Source organism: Calidris pugnax, unplaced genomic scaffold, assembly GCF_001431845.1.
Source record: "Calidris pugnax isolate Ruff unplaced genomic scaffold, ASM143184v1 scaffold81, whole genome shotgun sequence".
In the NCBI taxonomy this organism is placed as follows: Eukaryota; Metazoa; Chordata; class Aves; order Charadriiformes; family Scolopacidae; genus Calidris; species Calidris pugnax.
The window spans coordinates 7,177,113-7,196,249 of record NW_015090880.1 but is presented as its reverse complement, the minus strand read 5'-3'; positions in this window follow the sequence as shown (position 1 = coordinate 7,196,249).

The following is a 19,137-nucleotide window of genomic DNA, read 5'->3' as shown; positions in this document are numbered from 1 at the left end:
GCACTGTTGGTTTTGCTTACAGAGGTATGCAGTTCGCCTTAAGGATCTCATGTAACATGGAGGCCTTGAATTTTTCCTTTCCATATTCTGTTTCCAGACTTTCCACTGCCCTCCTCTCTCTGAATGCTGTCTTGCAGGTAGGGTTACTCGTGAAAGTTAGTGGTGCTCGTTACCTCCCCTCTTCCCAGGGCGCAGGGGCTGGTGACGCATGGTTGGCAGCAATTGCTCCTGTGAATATTGAACACCTGCAACACGAGCTGGGTCCTGAGCCCCCCTGGAGAGCCTGGAGTCCTCTCCTGACAGCGTTGGATGGTGGGAGCAATCTGAAATGTTAGAAGATGCAGAGGTCTTATATCCATTTCTCAGGGAATAATACCTGTTGTTTGGTGTGGTGTTTGGTTTTTTTTAAATCTCCATCCCAAATAAAAAGCGAGATGCTTCCATATTCAGAACAGCACATTTTTGGTCCTGGGTAGATGCATGGCACGATAATGACAGTAGTGGTGGTTATGAATAAGGTTCTTGGTAGGAAGAACTATGAAAACGGGAGGAGGCTGTACCTTGGTCCTGCTGAGGTTTCTGAAAGATGATTTCATGATCCCACCCTGTGCCAAGACCAGCCGAAAGAACAAGTCACGCTTATGCTTTATGTAGACCATACGCCACTGATTTTTTTCTCTAAAACACAGCCAAAATCTTTTGCTGGTTAGATGAAGGTGTGTGGATAATGCATATTACCAATACCGATCTCTCATGTTGAGTGTAAAAAGAAAAAACCTCTTAAAGCAGCTTCTCTAAAGACTTATTAAACACTTGCTGTTATTCTCTGCTTGCTCTTTGGCTCAGGCCTGCACTGAACAGCCATTGATTCTGCTTTAAACACAATATCGGATATTTTTTAAAAACTTGGTCCTCCACCAAATTAAAAAATATCTTCCTCTTAAAAATTGGGATATTTATTCTCCTGCTCTTGTGTGAACACATGGCTGCTTCTTTCCATGTCCTCACTTCTGGCCAGCCTTGGCTCACTTTCTCTGCTGACATGGTGTGGAAGAGTGGCTCTTCAGTGACACGTTTTTAAGTGGTGGTTTCCAAGCCCCCTGTCAAAAGCTTGTCTTCCTCCCGCCGCCGTGCGTGTCCCGTGGAGCCCCGCGTCCTCCTTCACGGCTTGGCGGTGGCTGCATGGCTGCTAATCTCATCTTCTCGCCCGCCCGGGGGGCTAAACCATTTGACCTGTGACCTTCAGCTGATCCGAAACCTCCATCAATCCTTCTGAAACGTTTTACTAGAATCAGGGCTTCCAAATGACCCTTTGCATAGTTCCTAAAAGGAAAAGAAAGAAAAAAAAAAACAACCCACTCAAAAAAAAAAAAAAAAAAAAAAAAAAAACAACAACCCTCAGCCCTGTGCTGTTTTCTGTTGTTTTAGCAGAAACCAAACATAACTCATAAAAACACAGGCAAGAAAAATACAGCGCGCTGGTTGCCAGAAAAACAAATTGTAACAGAACATAGAGGGGCCTCTCGCAGGGAGGAGGCAGGGAAGAAACACCTGTGATTTCCATTGAAAATCCCCTGATATCTACATTCCGCCCCGTTCTGCTCCAATGAAAGCTCTGGTGTGCTCTATCTCTGACCCCGGGGCAAGGTCTCCATGCGAAGAGGTCCCTCCTTGTTGGGCCGCTTGGACGCGGCCCCGAGCGCTGGACCAGTGAATCACAGCGCGCAGCTGAGGAGCACAGAGCGTGCCTGCCAATTGTCCTCATGTCATTGCTATGGTTATCTTAAAGTGCTCTGCAGATGTTTGCCTGCCTAAAAAACAAAAGAAAAAAGAAAAAAAAAAAAAAGAAGAGTGAAGAGAGAGGAAGATAAAAACAAAGCTTTAAATTTCCCTGCTCCCTGACTGTTATACCGCAACTGCTCAAAACTTTGGACGGAGGCAGAGCTGTTGTTGCCCGTTGGGTTTTGGACTGTGATAGTCCCTAGAGGCTCTGGTGGAGAGAAGATGCCCAGATGGCCCTGCCATGCCTGCAGGGACATGCCAAGCACATCCAGTGACAAGTGAGCAGGGAGCAGGGATGGTGCACAGTTCTTGGACGGGCTCACGTCTGCTTTGGCCCTTTCCCAGAAGGAAAAGGGACATTCACAGGAGCTGTGTTCAGCCCTGCGACATCCCCTCCACGCTAGCTGATAAATGTTTTTGCATAAAATTTTCATAAAACTCCTTTGTTACCATGTGAACTTTGGGCACTGAAATCAGTTAGGCACAGGTGACTGAAATGGGTGCCTCCGCACCACACGGTGGGCACAAATCTTCCTGGAGGCTCTCAAAAATCAACCTTCAGGATTGGGAAGTGTAACTGCACCAGAACAGCTCCTCGCTGGATAAATAGCTAAGGCAGCTGCACTGGTCCCAGGACCCCTCTTAGGACTGTTGAGCAGTGCAGACGTGCCCATTGGGGTAATCACAGCACTGAGCTTCAGCACACGACTCAAATATCCAGTTTTCAGCACCGAGTCACGTAACCCCACCTGCAGGAGCTTTTGCAAACGCCGTCTCTTAGTTGCCTGGTAATGTCTCCACATTTATGACTATCCTTCCCCAAATGCCCCTTGACAAAAACGCACAGGGACAGCGGGACTTGGAGAAGAGGTCTGAGTCTTAACAAGGACCTGAACGTGGCATTCAAACATTCGTTGTGGTTGTTTTACAACTTTTTCAGACTTGGTGTTTATAGGAAGCAGGAAGATAAACGACGGGAGAGATAAGCACTGTGGGTGCAATTTGGAAGAACGGGTGGACGTATCCAACAGGTCCTCAAGGAGCAGCCTCACGTTACAACTGCTGCAGCATTTGCAAGGGTATGTCCAAATGCCATGCAGGGACACTACGAGAGTTCCTATTCTCCTGAAATCCACAGGAAATTTTTTCTATCAACTTAAGTGAGCCCTGAATTGAATTAGAAATGAGTGTGCACGTCCCCAGCAGCAGCACCAGGACACCGGGCTTGGGGGGGTTACAACAGGACACGTCCCTAAACCAGACAGAGAGAGAAACAGCCTGGGGAGAAAGCTCCCTCTGTTATTTCATGGGTGGTAGGTTCAAGCGTACAGTGTTTTCAAGGATATTTTGTGAGGCTGGGGTGGCTAAATGTAGTTTCAAAATAATACAATTTCCTTTGCAAAATGGGGTGAAAAATCCTTATTAGGAAAGCGGAGCCCAACTCGGAGTTGAATAGAAAATAGTCTTGCTATAAAAAGCATCATTGCCTCTCTCTGGAACACAAGCCCATGCACATAAAGGGCTCAATTCAGCAATACAGGCAGTGCTTCACTGACCTGGGGTCTCCAAATTGTTTGCCTTGCTGTAGGACAGGAAGAGAAGCATGGCTTGAAACTATTTGACAAGCCCTTTCTTTGGAGCTGCCTGATTTACCTTCCAAAGGGCAAAAGAGGGAGCTCATGCTACAACAAGAAGACAAACTATGCGATAGATAAGACTTTCTTCTCGGGACAGGGAAGATCCCAAGAGCTCTGGCACCTGAAACTTCCCTGGTTTGGCCAGAACTACCTGAGCATCTCCAGAACTCGGGGGGGTTTCCATTAGAACAAATTTCTTTCAACAGCCAAAGCCTGTGTGAAAAATTGCCAATTGTATTAGAAGTTCTACATTTGGGGTAGTCTTTGAAGTTTATCGACTCATTGAAGATGCTTACTAGTATTTTTATTTCCTCCTCTCCTTCTCTTATCCTTCTCCCCCTACATGAAAAACACCAACAAACACCAACTCAGCTGACGGAGAGAAATGGGCTTCAGGCAAGAGGAGAAATCAGGAAACATTTTGGAAAGTACTCCAGTAAACCTTGGCAAAACCACTGAGGAAGTGGGTTTCCTTGCATCTTGGAGTGGAGGAAATCTCTCTTATACAGTCTATTAAATGATATCCCATTTTTTGCACTTGTTATACCTTTCCCCCATTTTAATTGGAGCTGTGGCTTTGCAAATGGTCCTGCAGTTTGGCTTTGCAAACAGGTGTCAAACAGGCATGTGTTGAGCTGGTCTTTTGCTCCCAGTGTTTGAATGTCCCATGTGCCACGCTCCCTCCCAGGCATCGCTCAGCCTCAGCTTTGGCATGGGGATGTGCTGGGGGATGTCTCCCCGGGGACACTGCAACCAGGACACTTGTCTCACTTTCAAATCCTCTCCCAATTTCTTTTTGGGGTTTTGCTCAGTGCTACAGGGTGTGACATCTTCAGGTCCAAGACAGACCAGATTAAAAATGATCCTGTACAGATTTAAAAAGAGGAATAAACCTTGAATCAACACCAAAAGAGGCATGCTCTGGTAATAATTCTCTATAAGAGAGCTGGCTCTGTGGCCTTAGCAGTACTTGTGCTGCCTCGGAGTCAGCCAGCTCGACTTGTCTCTGAAGCTTGCAGAGATTTGGTGTGGCCAGAGCTCCCCAGATTGCGCTTCTGCATTTGAGCTAATGTTACCACTAGCTAGTCATTTCGATTTGGTTCTCCATCTGAGGAGATCACTGTCCAAAGAGGGATAAAGGGTTCTTTTCTTCTGGGTAGCATCTGAAATCACAGCCTGGGCTTTGGTAACAGGATACTGGTGGCTTCAGTTCTTCCGATAAGGGGGAATGCTTCTTTTCCTTGTTGTTGTTAATCCTGGGAGTGGAGATCAGTTGCAGTGCAGGTGTCTGATTTTCATTAAAATTGCAAATTGGACTGGATGCTTGATCAGATAACAAAGACATCATTGAAACCATGTGTCTTCCTTCAGCAGCAGAACAGGGGACAAGACAAAGAATTTCCCAGTGTGTGTCCACTTGTGCATATTTACTGCAGAGAGCGAGTCTTAATACTTTGGTCATGGGTGAATAAATAGCTTCTAAGAAATGCCAACCCTATCAAACTTGCTGCAGCTTTGGAACAGCTTTTGAGTTGAACAGAAGAAATACAGTATTAGCCCTTTGGGGAAAATACAGGCTGTTCTCAAAGGAAATCAATTAACTGTAGCATCTCTTTGGTCCCAATTCAGCGGACCTTCCCTTTTTATCAAAGCACTTAAGTGTTTTCTTAGATTTAAGCATGAGCTTAAGTCCTTTGATGAACAAGGATGAGCTTTCACTCATGCTGCTGTCCTCTCCAGAATCAAGACCACGTGTTTTTTACTATGGGAAAGAGAACGACTTGGACAGAGAGGTCCAACCAGTTGTTCTATTTGGAAATCATATGCAAAAAGCTCGCCTGGAGTAGGAAAGAACATACACATGATGCCTGGAAAAGAGGTTCCTTGTACGATGTCCTCTTGGCAGATAAACAAAGTGATTCTGAAGTAAACAAACACACAAACATTGCCTTTTCCTAAGATAGCACCTTCTGACTGATGTTACTGCATTTTTATGTCTTAATTATGTCTTTTTTCTTTTTAAATTGTTGTTCTCTCCTCCTCTTCTTTGTATGAAATACCTACAAAGTTCCCTTAGTACTGATGAATGGAGCACCTAAATAAAGTTTCATCCAATCCAAACTATTAGCTAGCAGGTATCTAGGACAGGTTCATCTTAATCCTTTAAACACTCCAGAAACCATGATCAACGTGGTTTGTGTCAGCACAATCAACAAGCTGTGCTAACACGTAGATGTGCATTTCTGTCTAAACTCTGTGAGACAGGGAGTTTTCAGCTGTGATCTGTTTGGCTGGTGTTTGCAGAGCTTTTGAAGAGGATTTATTTAAAATGGTGCCTGTTAAATGGGTAGTTGGCATTAGAGGAAGCCTGAATGGACTTATCTTGGCTGTTGGTAGGGTTAGATGCAGCAACAGTATAATGTTTACCAATTTAAGGGTGAAAGAAACTCTGTTCTGGTGCAGGGGAGCAAGGATTGCCTAGGTTAAAAATTTCTTATTTGGAGGCTTTTTACAAAATCTGCTCTGCTCCGTGGTAAATGTTGCCAGAGGAGTTCCTCAGGGAGTTTAGACAGGTCGTATCCTGGGAGGGAAAATAATTCTTGACTTTTATAACAAGACAGTAATGAGAAGTTCATCCTGCTTTGCACACACAGTGAGCAACTCAATTTTTAAAGTATAATTTGTTGTCGCGGAGTCCTTGAGTAAAACCTCTTCAGCCAGGGCTGTCTCCAACACAAGTCCCGTCTCATCTGCGAGGCAGCTTAGTTTGCTGGGATGAAGGTCATGGTATGGATGGTGCTTGCCCCCGTGGCCCTGGTCATGGGAATAAAGTCATTCAGGGGCAGGTAGCTGTGATGTGCTGAGTCTGCTGCACCTCAGGATGCCCGGGGTGTGTGCTCTGAATGCTGGTAAAATGGGAAAATTCAGATAAACTGTGCAACTCTGAGAAAGAGCTGAACTTCTTACCCCCCAAAGACTGTGAAAAGCCTATGAAACATTTTGTTTTCCAAGGAGTGGGCATTATTTAAATATTACAGAAATATGCAAGGAATTTCTTTGGGACTGGGACACACAATATAGACATACAAACTGATTGCTCTGACAGCTTCCCGTGCAATAAGCACTCTGCATTTACTGTTCACTTTCATCCCTTGGTAAATGGGAGGTAATTTGAAGATATTTTCATTCCTCCCAGACCATCACTTGGGATATCTGTAGAATCCACTCAGCGTCACGATTCCAAGAAATCTGCTGGGATTACGTTCTGAAGTTTGCTTTGGACAAAAAAGGACTCAAAAGGTCATAGATTATCCCAGGACATATCAAAATATGCATTAAAAATTTCCATGTTCTTCAACTCATGGAAAAAGTCAGCCCCATTCACTCAGTTTTCTTCAAGTTTAAACTCGAGGGACCTTATCTCTGCTCGCCAGGGTGTCAGTGCCTTGAGAGGGGAGGTGGAACTGCTGGCTGGGCTCTGCCTGTGTCCCATCGGAGGGGAAGCAAGTGCTGGAACAGGCCAGAGGAGCATTCAGACTTTACAGCATGGGAAACCGCCAGCCCAAAATAGGACTATGTAGAGTTACAGTGTTAATTAGCGCAGAGGAGCAGCTATTTGGGCATCATTTATAACCTTCTCTTATGGCAGTGGAAATCTGGCAGGAAATTGCTCCGTGCGTGGATAAGTCAGAACGTGCCGTGAGCCCCAGTCCAGGAGAGCAGGTGGTTTTCAAGGACAGCAGTCATCCAGAAGTTGAGCTTTGGGAAGCAGCTGCTCTCATCACTGTGGGGAAAACGTGGTTTGCTCCAGCTCCTCTTTCCATGTCTCCTACAGGGATGAACATTGCAGCGGAGCCAACATCACCGTCCTCGCCTTTTGCTTTAACTTAATGGGATTCCCAGCCTCTTCAACACACAGCAGATCACGAAGGACATTGCTGGTTCCTTGCTGCCACCTCCTTTTATTAACTCCTATATTGGCAATAACCTTTTCTCACCAGGAAGGTGAGGGTGACGTGCGGTGGCACACCATGGCATGAACACACTCCTGTCGTACCCACCAAGTTGGTGCCAGCGTAGAAATAGGTTATCGCAGCACGTTGTGTGCTGACGGCTTGTTTAATTGCATGGGTAAACCCTATCCACCTCTCTGTTTCAGACATGTTGTCAGAGGATCATTTCTAATCACAGAAGAATGGTGTCGAGAGGAAGATGAAATCATCACTGGGCAGGAGGTTACAACGGCGACAAGATCAGTCGAAGCCCCTCAGCCAAAACTATCTAATAAAGAGAAGTGGGCCAGAACGCCAACATCGGTGACCCTGAGATTGTTTTGTTTTTTTATCAGCTTAAATAATCTTATCTGGCAGTCCTACTCTAAACAAAAGCAGGGTTTTCATGGCCATCCTCAACGCTTTTGCCTGCGCTACAGTGGCAAGCCATGTTTCAGAGGGTCAGTAATGGAAAACAGATGTTTAAATGTGTACAACAAGAAGCAGAAAAGCAAATAATGCAAGCACAAAGACGTGAAAAGGAGGGTATCTCTGAATTGCAATAAAAAGGACCCACATTCGTGAAACACAGGATTAGATAAACTGCTATTTTTTAATTGTTGTGCACAGCTGCTTTCATGGCTATAAAATCTCAGTCCTTGTAATGTATCTGAATCAGAACCTTATTTTAGCATAGCCTGCTCCTGGTTCATACAGGGATAAACTACTGCACAAGTAGTGTTGCAGGAAAGTGCTGTGCTGCCAAACAGACAATACAAGATTAATTATTTGCCCAGCACACTGCTGCCAGGCTATGAAAAATGCTTCTATGTATTCTTTTAATTAAGAAGAGATACTTGCACTGGCTAATGAAGAGACCTACTTTGAATTCGGAGAGATTCCAATATTTCAAAATTAGTTTTCGTTCCAAATTGGCTTTCAAAAACATTTCTTTTCAGAAAGTTTTTTTAGTAGTGTCAAAACATTATGCAATTCAAAATATGTATCTCCTGCAATATTTAAGCAATAAATGAACATTTAGAAATTATTGCCATGAAAAAGAATCCGAGTTTGAATAACGTTTCTTTTCCTTTAAACATCAATATAACCTCCTGAAGTGCATTGCTTTAGACAGACTTCATTTTTGCATAGAAAACTATTTCTTTTTTTATTTTCTTTTCTTTACACCAACAGCAGTCATATCTATATGAGTTTTATTTCGTCTCATCAAAGGAATGTGATGTGAAACATGAAAATAAGATATTTCCTAAAATTGTTTTATGGGATGCATATAAACACGCAGAGCTACAGCGAGACGGTTAGAAGAAATATTAGAATCGCTCTATTTGAAATGATAAAGATCATCTTGTTCTTTTTCAGCCTGTCTCCCTGCTATTCTTGGATGAAGAATAAACGGTCTCAAAGTAAATGCTGCATTGAAAACCATTGAGAAAAAATTAAACTTTTATATTATTTACTGGGAAAAATGATGATTCTGCGAGCTGACGTTAAGGGACAGATTTTCAACATTATTCACCCATTGAAAATAGCTCCCATTGTTCCCAAGTTCAAAAGCCTCTCTGGTTATTGCAACTTTGTCCTAAATATGTAGCTGAACAGTTGGGCTCAGATTCTTAAAACGCAGTTGCAAAAACATGTGACTGGCCCATGCCATTACCGCCCGGCGCAGGCAGGGATGCTGCTCGCAGCCTCCAGTGATGCCGCAGGCACTGGGTTGGTTCTTCCATTTAACAGGACCATGGTTTTGGCTCTGTGCCGTGGTTTGGCACAGGGAGGTTTTATGAACCCTCTTTTCTTCACCAAAAGCCGGACCTTGGTGTTTTACCGTATTTCTGATGAGTGTGTCAAAAGAAATGCAGCTGGTCTGGGGGATCAGGCAGTGATTGATGTATTTGTTGCTTTGGAGCTTAACGTGGGAGGAAAGGTGTCCTCTAGGTTGAGCGATGCTCTGCAGCTTGGGCACTGGGTCTTCCTGCTAGGTCCTGTTGGAGGGGTCCTTCCCCCCAGACATGTCTTACCTCCTTGTTCCATGTTGGTGTAGGTCGGGCAACAGGGTTTTGACGTAGGGAAGCTGCTGTGGGATCGCAGCCTGCATTGAGACAGCACAAGCTGTGGTCACCCGAGAGGCCATGGCCCCAAACAGGAGCTAACCTGGTCCCCAGCGTGGGGCAGGAGGGCTGGAAGAACCCCCAACCCTCATCGAAGGAGGTGCGGGAGCCAGTGAGCATCCCAGCCTTGGCCAGCGGTCGTTAGAACCCAAGAAAATTTCACACATGATTTCTCTGTGTAACTGAAGCAAGATAAACAGGATTTGGTATGAATTTAAACATTACACTGGTCATATTATTTGGGAACAAAACAGTTGCATAACCCCGTGGAAAACAGCACAGCTGTTCCTGCCGGACGGGCATGCCAAGAGCTGTGTCCTCCCCGGCCAGAGGTACGTGCCTGCAATTAGCTTTCCTTTTTTCCTTTCCCTCTCCTGCACGGTGACACTCGCTCCCTGTCTTGGGGCGGGGGGCAGGAAAACCTGCGAGCCCCCTCCCCTCTGGTTCCAGAAGTCACCCACAAATAAATGCTTAAGAGAGGTGCGATGGATGCCCTCTGCTGCAGAGCCCCCCGCTCCTTGAACTGAAGCAGGGAGGCTGGGTCTGAGCTGCCTCTCGCCTCCCTTCTCGCTCTCGGCCTGCGATAAATGCACACAGCATGAAAATCCGATTTGCTGTGAGATTAGGGGAGCATAATCTCATTAACGATGACAAGCTCCACCGGCCCGCTCTGCCGCCCACTGCATATCCCCGCACGGCGAGCGAGGGCTTTGATTAACAGCTTGCTGCAAAGATAATGATCCTCTGCTGGCATCGCAGGGAGATGCGCCCTGGACTGAGCCTTAGGAACTGGGCACCCGGGGAGCCAGGTCTTCCTGTGTGTGGTGTGATGGTTGGTGTGGGACTAGATTTGGCCCCCTGGACCCGTAAGTGTAGAGGTCTCAGAAGGACCGGTCACTGGTTAACCCCCATCCTGGGGGATGCTTATGGTCAGCTTTCCTCCCAGTGGCCCCCAGTTTGCATTTACCAAAGCTGCTCTGCAATGCAACAGCCTGCATGGGAAGGAGGGGTGATTGGGGACTGTCCTGATCCTAGACTGACACTGTCAAACCTCTCCAGCTTGCTGATCTCACAGGGGACTTTCTCCCCTTAATGCTATCTGGCATGCCTGGGTCTCTGTGCAGAATGCTTTCCAAAATATCCCATAGTGTTCTCTCCTTTTATTTTTATGTGCTAAAATTAAAATCTGGAAGGCAAATAGCTCTGATTTGCATATGCAAAAGGAAGATTAACATGCTAATGATTACATGGGAGTGGTGCAGGCACTGATTCCTACAGGAAAACACTTGGGAAGGAACACCAAGACCCAAACCACGCGGCAGGTATTACAGGCAAACAGCGCTCTCAGCGACAACAAAAAGAGAAAGCTAATCCTGCAGGTTTTCTGGGAGTTCAATTTTATTCACATTCCTTCCCGGGGCATGAGGTGGAAATCCTTCTTTAATTAAAAACTGCTCCCAGTCCCCCAGTGCAGCGGGTGCTGAGCTGGGCCATGCTGGGCTCCGTGTTTGTGCTGTGCGTGGTGCTGTGCATCCTGGCTGTGTGCTCCTGCATCCTGCTGCATCCCACTGTGCATCCCTGCTGCATCCCGCTGTGCATCCTGCTGCATCCTGCTGTGCATCCCACTGCATCCTGCTGTGCATCCCGCTGTGCATCCCGCTGCATCCTGCTGCATCCCACTGTGCATCCCACTGTGCATCCCACTGCATCCCGCTGTGCATCCCACTGTGCATCCCGCTGCATCCCGCTGTGCATCCCGCTGCATCCCACTGTGCATCCCACTGTGCATCCCGCTGCATCCCGCTGTGCATCCCGCTGTGCATCCCGCTGCATCCTGCTGCATCCTGCTGCATCCCACTGTGCATTCTGCTGCATCCCACTGTGCATCCTGCTGTGCATGCCACTGTGCATCCTGCTGCATCCCGCTGTGCATCCCGCTGCATCCCGCTGTGCATCCCGCTGCATCCTGCTATGCATCCTGCTGTGCATCCCACTGCATCCCACTGCATCCCGCTGTGCATCCCACTGTGCATCCCGCTGTGCATCCTGCTGTGCATCCCACTGTGCATCCCGCTGCATCCCGCTGTGCATCCCGCTGCATCCCGCTGCATCCTGCTGCATCCCACTGTGCATCCCGCTGTGCATCCCACTGTGCATCCCGCTGCATCCTGCTGTGCATCCCGCTGTGCATCCTACTGTGCATCCCACTGCATCCTGCTGCACGCCGTGATGCTCATCCTCCCATTTCCACGAGTCCTGCTCATCTCACTGTGGGTCCCAGCCTCACGCAGCCATTTCAGGAGGGGTTGTGGTTCCCCCCGTATAGACAAGGAAAAAAGCCAACAGGATGGTTTCCAGGGGGAATGCTCCGTCCCCGAGCCACCGAGGTGTCTCTGCACGCTCCTGCGGCGTCTGCACTGGGATGCTCTGCGTTATTTCTTCTCAGAAAAGTCGCTCAAACACTTCCCTGAAATGCAAAATATTTTGGAAGCTAAAGATAGTTCAGGCAGAAAGGCAGACATCTAACTGACACTGAGTAAATAAATACAAGTTATGAAGAATTCTTAGTGAAAATAAAACCCTGGAGGAATGAAGCTCTTTACTGAAAACAGAGTGGGAGGCTGGATGGCCACGGGCTCCTCCGATAACTGTTGGCTCCATCCACGAGATCCTTTTTGGGGCCAGGGAGCATCCACAGTTTCTGTTAATATTACCAAAACTTGCTCAGGTGAAGGAAATTGCAATTCTGCCGCGTTGCAATGTTGGTCTTGGTGTAACTTATGAGCAATGTTGGTGGCTTCCACCGAGCAGCGTGCATGGCCATGGTCTGCAGTGTACCCTGAACGGGGTGAACTGGAGTTTTGCCTTCAGTTCCCTCCCAGTCAATCATTTTTAGTTACAGATGGAGCTCAAATTTGTTTCACGGCCAAGACAAGCTGTGGGACACAGCTCTTCCCAGGACATCCTTGGGGTCGTTTTTTGGTCAGGTTGCTCCTAAAGCCTGGCCCAGCCCTTAGGTCGCTGCTGTTAAACATGCCCATGCTGTTGCTTTTCCTGACAGAACCAGCAGCCTTGAGGCATGGCCTTCAGGCACCAAAATTCCTGGGATTTGAGAAAGAAGTCAGTGGGGAGAAAATATACTCTACCCAGGGAATAAATTTCTCCTCAATATCTATCTGGCTTACTCTGTCCTCTGGATTTTGGTGAAGCACTAGGAACTGATATCCTTTCTTTACACTTTGTTGCTATTGAGTGAGGAAACAATAGAATCTGGTGGAATTCCAGGAGAAAATAATACCATTTGCAGAACTTACCCTTCTTTTAAATATACAAGCTTGTGTGTGTGTGTGTCATTATCTTTGTCTACTTCTAATGAAGACTGCTTTGGATTGCTGCTGTTGTCATCTGTTGAGGGTGGTAGGACATTGGTGCTAAGCAGAAGTTACGGATAGAAGCAGTCTTATTGGGTTGTATGTGTTTAACAAAACTGCCATTAGACAGAATGATTTTCAAGGGATACAAAGCAGAAACCGCAGACATCTTCACTTCCCAGGAAAATGTCAGTTCTTGCTGGGATTTGACATGAAGACTAGTTGTGTGTGTAAATACAATGTCAGATAAACAGACCAAAAGAGGATTGAGCCAAGATGCTAAAGGCCCAGGAGTGGTTTTGCAGAGTGGGCATCCTCTTGTCTGACCTTTCAGCTGTCTCGTGGGTTGAAGCCTCATTCTTTCACGACATCGCTGTTTGGTGCCCCACCATGGGGCTGGTTTCCTTGCCTCAAGGGGGTGAAAAGCAAGCACTGGCTGTTGCTTGCAGGGATATATCCACAGCAGCATCAAGCTGAAAGCCAGTTTCCCACCATGGTTTCCCACCATGCGATGCTGGGGCTCCGTGCTGAGCCCGGGGTGATCGGCTGCTCCCCTGGGACGCAGGGGCTGTCCCCAGCACACACAGCCTCTCTCCTAGGGAAGGAGGAAGGGCTCCTTCTTACAAAGAACTGATGAAATGATGTAAAAGACTGGCACAACCAGACGAGAAAAATTCTCTCCTATTTAACAGTGCCGATAGCTGTCGTTGTTTGTGTTTCCTAGGGCTGAACCACGGAGAGAGAGTGGGAGGAAACCCCATATTGAAATACCACAATGAATATTAGCTGTTAGAAATGCCTTGATAGATACAGACACAGCAATGAAGAGGAATATGCCAGAGATTATTTCACTGCTGCAGAAGCTAATGAGCTTGTTAGAGGAAGGCACTATTATTAGCTCCTGCAGATACTTGCAACCTGCCTTGCTAAATAAGCTCCTGCTCACGGGGTTCAGTTTCCACCATGGTTTATTGCAGAGGGCCCTCATGGTTTCCATCCCAGGATGCCATCCAAAGCCCAGGGCATGCAGGCCTCCTTTGGCTTAATCTTTCTGCACCTCCTTTGGCTTCATCTTTCTGCATCTTTCACCTGGCACTATGGGGGCTGGGCGTTATGTACAGCTACCCCCATGGGAAGATGTTGAGAAAAACCTACCAGAGTGGTTTGATTCCTTGGGAACCCTGGGCTGCTGTTTAGCAGGGCTGTGACCCCAGCTGTTAATCCAGCCTTTGCAGACCCCGTAGCTTCCTCGCTTCATATTGTGTTGAGTAGTAAGTGAACCCTATGGCCATACAGGAGTCATGTTGGTGACCTGCAGGTTGGGGAAGTCCATATGGGCGAGCAGTGCTGTATGAAGGACAAGCTTGGCTGACAGGCGCCGCCGGGCACTGGTCCTTCTGCAATCTTTGACCACGTAGTTTCAGGGGAATGTACATAATGGCTCAGCTCAACTTGAAAGCCCCTGGATGCGAGATCGTTAGCCTTCTCGTTTGGACAAGGTAGGCTCGTTTTTCTTAATGCGGCCAACGTTGCCGGGCAGGGCAGCCAGGGAAATGAGATCAAAGTTCTCCCGATGCCTTTCAAAGCCCAGCAGCCTATCTTCTGATTGGGCTCTTAAATAAAAGCCGCACGGCCACCCTTTGAAAGTGCACGGACCTGCGCGTAAATGTTGCATTATGCATGGGAAACACCGAGAGCAAATGCTTTTATCAGCAAGAGTGATCAGGGCTGGCTATTAGCTTAACACAGCACTAAGAGGACAAAAATTGGGCCTGTTGATGTGGTTGAGAGAGGTTATGAGGTGTAATGAGCTTTCCTCTTGGAGGGGTAGGGATGGAGCGGGAAGAGGGGCAGCCTCCTCCATGGGCAGCAGAGGTGAACCGGGATCTCCAGTTATCCCCAGCACAGCCTCAGGCTGCTGCTGCCTTGTTTCTGCAAGCAGAAACTTCTTCAAAAGTGACTATGTGGTGCTCACACCAGCCTGGCAAGAGTCTCACTCTGTGCCTTAGTACGGCAAACTCTGAGCACCCCCGTACGTACCAGAGGATGCTTCCAGCCCTCCACACGGCAAATAGTTTGTGTGAAACAGTCTGGCAGCAAAGGGAGCTCCAGGAGCTCTGGAGGTTATGGGAACCAGGAAAGAAGGCTGAGATTTTGGGGTGAAATTGTGGACTTCTGGAGGCTCTTCTTGGCTCTGATACAGACTTTCTCTGTGACAATAGCTCTACTTTTTTTTGCTGAAGCAATGATTTTCATTCACTGAAGATGAGGCCCTTCATCTTCTTTGGTCTTGGTTCTCTCAGTGGATGGAAAATGCTTCCTTTTCTCTAGGGGGCCCTCGGGAAGTATGTCTGTTCTCACCACTGAGGTGCTCACAGATTGAGGTGATGAGAAACCTATAAAACCAAATCCAGCTCTCTCAGAACTGAAGAAAATGAAATGGGAAACAAATGTTTGCCCCAGATTAGAACAAGCGCAGAGGGATTGCTTGCTCCGTTAGGAAAAAAAAAAAAAAAGAAAGAGTAATTCTGCACATTTTGGTCTCCATTTGGTGTCAAACTGCACAGCTGTGAGTACTCCAGGGTGAAATGACAACCCATCCCTGAGGTCGCTCTTATGAATACTGCGCCTTCAGAAAGAGGACAGTTTTAAACAATTTGTTCCTAATTGAAAGAGGTCACATGAGACTGACTTTACAAAGTTTACATAACAAAGAGTAATTCTGTTAAGTAAAATGATTAATTCCTGTCATTGCACATCAAACGGCGCAGTTACAAAACAGTATTGTCTATGCTCGCATTGCATTGAAAGCCATTTTTTTCTCCAGTTTCCCTTCCCATAACGCAACCTTTTGACAGAGCCTTAACTCTTTGGTGTTATTCAGCGGAGGAATTTGTGAATGGGAAGCCAGTAGGCTGCCATGGACGTGTGAGATATGTTAGGCTGGTGTGGTGGCAGGCAAAAGACAACAGCTCTTTAGAGTGGGCCCAGCTTACCCGGGGACCCAGCGCGGTGAGAAGTGCTTGCCAGCACAATGCGTTGGTTGTCGCCCTTCCTTGGCACAATGAGGCATTGAGGGGGAAGCACAACCCCAAAATGGCAGATTATTTTTTTTTTCCTTTGAAATGTTTCCACGGTGTGTTGCACAGACGTGTCAAGGACCCGGAACAGCAAAGGGCTGAGTAATTTGGTGCTTGGATGGCCTGGGACAACATGGGTGTCTTAGCATTCATCACACTGTTTCCTTACAAGTCCATGGGGAGCACGCTGGCTGTTCAGTGAGACTGAAAAACCTGGGGAGTCCCTCTGTAATATCCACAGATCCAATAGAAGGATAACGTTTGCCTTTGGAGCCGTTCAATGTTACTGCTCTATGGCCAGACCCAGCTTTGGAGGGGAGGCTGTATATCCCTGTGCCTGGCAGGGAGACCAGAGGCACTATCCTGTGCAAGGGGAGAGAGGTCCTTATCTGTCCTCAGGACAAACCTGTGTCTTTGGGTGCTGGAAAACACCTTCCTGACTCCCTAGGTGAGTGGTCTTTGCCCCCGCTGCTGCTGAAGCACTTAGGCAGGCTGGGGAAAGGCTGGGATGATGCACTCAAGCTGGATGGAGAACCAGGCTGCAGCTTGAGCTGGGGTTAAAGCCCACTGCTGGATTTTAATATTATGTCTCCTGCACACCGTGAAGTTTTGTGGCACTCCTTTTCATGCCTGCTTGTCCCTCTGCTCACCTTTTTATTGCCAAGACAGGCTCTTTCTTGCTTGGTAAGAAGACGTAAAAGCCACAGAGAAAGGAGGTGCCAAGACTGGTGAGGGTATAGGGGATAGAGGAAATATATTTGTGCTTAATTTGGTTATAGTTTGGCATCTCCTGAAATTCCTTGTTTGTTCAAATAGCTTTGGACTTGCTTGTATGTAAATCTACCTTTGCTCAGGCTGTGGAGTATAAGTGACTTTCTGTAAGAACTTGTTCACTTATTCAGTGTACAGTGCTTATTTACTCCCTTTGCATTTTTTCTCATTACAGTCCCTTTCCTTCCCTTTCTCCAGCCTCCCCTTGGGTCTCTCCTTGCCTGCGTTTCAATTCAAAGCCCTGTTGGAGTTTTCCATTCTCTTCTAGGGCTGAGTCACTGACTTTTGTCAGCCTCCCACCATGGACGGCAAAGGGGAGGGGGAAGAGAAAGAAGAAACAGACAGAAATTGCTTCAACACCAGCCAAAAGCTGCATAAAAAGGCCCAAATGTTATGGCATCTGCAATAAAATCAAGCACAGGCAAGCCCTGCCAAATCTCCCTTGAAATGCTGGAAATCTGGAAGTGTTCAGCGCAGCTAAAGAGCAGCTTTCGAGCCTAAATGTCAGTGGAAGGGTCAGGGCGCGTGTCCTGCTTTGCAGGTGGGACGTCTGTGTTCCTGGTCCTTTCCAGGCACATCCAGGCTCTGCATCCCTTCCCTGTTGTGAGGGCATTTGTTCTGCAGAGAGATGATGCTGCTCCTCTTGCTGCAGTTTGGTGGCCTGCTAGCCAACATGCGTAGAGCTTGAGTTAATTTCCAAATGAGCACCTGGTGGAGCACTACAAAAGACCTCTGACCATCTAACTGACTCCCAGCCCTGGTCCTGCCCCTGGCACCCTGCTGGAGCCAAGGGCAAGAAAGGGTTGGGTCTGCTGCGGTGTCCTAGTGCTGTCTTCAGCCTTGATCATGCAAAGACCGAGCCTTGGACTCTGACTTTTATAGGGTCCTCCCAACCTGTGCTCAGGCTGCCAGGTATGCAATACAAATATATCCCCCAGACAACTCATCCAGTACTTCTCTTTTCCCACATTTTCATGGCAACAGATCTCATTTCCAATTACTGAGAAATCTGCCAAGTCCAATTAATCTGTCTGGGATGATGGCAAGTTTCCCCATGTTGAAATCACATTTCTTTTTCTAGTAGAAACCTCTAGGCTCAGCATGGCATCCAGAGTCCCAGAACCTTTCTGCTGGTCCTGGAGAGCTCTGTACCCCACTGAGCATCTCAATCGTGGGTGCAAGGAATGCTCAGACCTTGAAATCCCCACCAGCAGCACCATAGAACATCCAAAGCTCCTGCAGCCAGGCCATTGCTTTCCCTGTTTAGGTGGAAATGATGGACCCCAAAATTTTTCCTAGCTGGAGTGTCTTCATTGTGAAGACCTACCGCTCCTGGTCTTTGCTTGGAGAGAGAAGGGTTGAGAGTTGCTCCCAAAGGACCAAGATGTTGTCCCTGCCTTCATTATCTTCTGGAAGAGCCTGTTTTTCTCCACTGATTATACAAGTAGTATCTTCTCACCTTCATTCCTCTGCACCCACCAACTTTGCAATGTCTTTCCAAGACACTATGACAGACCTTGCAAGGTGTGCTCTCAAGACAGTCAGCTCTGAAAGCTTGCAGAGAATAGGTGAAGGTTCATTTCGACATATACCCCCTAAAATCTACTTTTGCTATAAAAGGCTATCACAGACAAGTCCTGGGCATTTTCTACACCTCTTGCTATAAATCTAAGCAGCTTTAACTGTATTTACTTATTTATTTGTGCCACCAGCTAATCTCTTCTGTTGGGAAAGCAGATTTTGTATTGTTTGTCGTTTCAGAGACTTTTTTCCATCTCTTTCATGTGCTAAATCACAAGCTCTCTAATGTTGCAATCCATTTTTCTCCATAAAAGTGTTTAATAATGATAGATTAGATTGGCCCTTCTGACAGATTAGATAGGTTTTTAGTTTTGGCCTTTGATGAAATTACAAGGGAGAGCACGAGGCAAGTAGTAAAAAATGTCCTCGTAGTGAAAGGTTTGACTTCTTATCTTCATAGATTAGCACCCTGCCTCTGCAAACAGCTTCAAGAAAGCTTAATGAGTCTGTGGGGACTGGCTGTTATCGAGAATAGTTGCTCTCCGGGGACTTGAAGGGCAAGGAGCAGCCACTTTGATTTAATGAGTAAAAATATACTGCGCTGCCCACTGCAAGGGCCATTAAACAAAGGAGGCCACGGGCTTTCTTACTGCTGCGCATGCATTGTCTTCTCTGTCTCTCAAGTAGACTTTAAAGCATTTTGAGAAATCCCAGTACAGTCAGTGCAATCTGGACGGGTAAAAGCTGGTGGTTGAAGTACTTGGTTCTGTCCCCAGCTGGGTCCAGCCAGCCAGGAAAGGGACAACAAGACCTGGCATCGAGGACAGGACATGCATTGGCAAACCAGTGTGATT